Consider the following 1,833-nt stretch of genomic DNA (forward strand, 5'->3'; position numbering starts at 1 on the left):
AAGCAAAAAATATATAGAAACGCTTCGTCTCTCATCCAAGAGACTTCCTCAGTCTGAGGTGCTGTATTCAGCTCAGTCTCTTAAATAGCACCTTCTCAGAGTGGATCAACCAGTTTGCTGCTGACAACCAAAACCAGCTGCTCACATGCTCAAGAAGGACCATCAGCCTAACAATGGATCATTAGCACACTGATGGCTGTTTACTGTTCACAGAGGGCTGAGTGATACTAGCAATCACAGCATTGTAAGAGGGGGACAGTTGAACCCGGAGGCCTCCACCCCTGTTTAATGATGGACGATTTTAGAGTGAAACCTGTTTGGCAGGCGCAATGAAGTGTTTAATCAGTTAGAGCTGAATACTAAACTCATTCTCACGATTTTTCCCTCTGTTAATATTAGGCTTACAGCCATTAAAGATGAACACATGGTTCAGTGTTTTTTAATATTCTTGGTGGGGTAAACATTAACACTAATTCAAAAAACGTTCAATACAAAAACATCTGGACTTTATTTGTAACAGAAGACGTTTCGCTCCTGATCCGAGGAGCTTTCTCAGTTCAATGAGCAGTAATTGAGAGATTCAGGTTATAAGGCTGAGTGAGATAAGAGACACACGTATGTAAATTTGACAAGTCACACCTCAACACCTTAACAGTAGGGGTTTCTTAAGGTCTTTGTTCCTCTAATTCACAGATGAGACCCCTCTGTTCCCATCAGGTGTGAAAACCGGCTGGGGATCTGTTTTAAAGTTGCATTATATGTTTTTGAAAGTGAAAATCTGAGGCCTCGTCCTCTGTTAAGAGATGGCTTTTCCCTTTTTACATAAATTGCTTCCTTCACCCCCCTCTCAAACCACCTGTGTTCTCGGTCCAAAATGTGCACATTTTGGTCCTCAAAAGAGTGTCCCTTATCTGTGAGGTGGAGGTGAACAGCTGAGTCTTGTCCTGTGGAGCTGGATCTCCTGTGTTGAGCCATGCGTCTGTGAAGAGGCTGTTTAGTTTCTCCAATGTAGAGGTCTGGACAGTCCTCGCTGCACTGGACCGCATACACTACACCACTCTGTTTGTGTATGGGTGTCTTGTCCTTAGGGTGGACCAGCCTCTGTCTGAGAGTCCTGCTGGGTTTGAAATGTACTGGGATGTTGTGTTTGTTGAAGATCCTTCTGAATTTCTCTGATACTCCAGCAACATAAGGGATGACAATGTTTTTACGTCTGTTGTTCTACTTTTTCTGTTTATTGGTGTGTTTTGTAGATTTCCTCGCTGACTTGACAAAAGCCCAGTTAGGATATCCACATGTTTGAAGAGCTTCTTGAATGTGTTTCTGTTCCTTTTCCTTCCCTTCTGTCTTCGTGGGGACGCGTTCGGCCCGATGCTGTAAAGTTCTGATGACAGAGAGTTTGTGTTCCAGTCTTCTGTTTGACTCCCACCATCCACTGGATGGACTATTATAATTACTAAAGGCACTGATCTTGTGATGTATCTTGGACCATGTTAAATAGCCTTTACCTGGAAGATGTGTTGATTTGTCTCCTATTCTGAATATGTCACAAATTGGACATTTATGTAAACATGTTTGTTTATCTCATGGTTGTCAGCTGTTTGCTATGCCAGAATGTAAGGCCTTAAATCACTTCACATTATTTGGGAAACTTGTGTTAGCCTGCTGTAATAACTGTGTGTGTGTGTGTGTGTGTGGGGGGGGGGGGGTATTGTTTGCCCAGGACACCAAACAGGCTAACACCGGCCCTGCTAAGAAGGCCATTCCTGAAGTTTAATATCAGCCATCATCCAATCAGAAACTGGTTCTGATGCTTCATCCAGTGAGAAACTG

Source organism: Nematolebias whitei, chromosome 11, assembly GCF_014905685.2.
Source record: "Nematolebias whitei isolate Nwh7 chromosome 11, NemWhi1, whole genome shotgun sequence".
Lineage (NCBI taxonomy): Eukaryota > Metazoa > Chordata > Actinopteri > Cyprinodontiformes > Rivulidae > Nematolebias > Nematolebias whitei.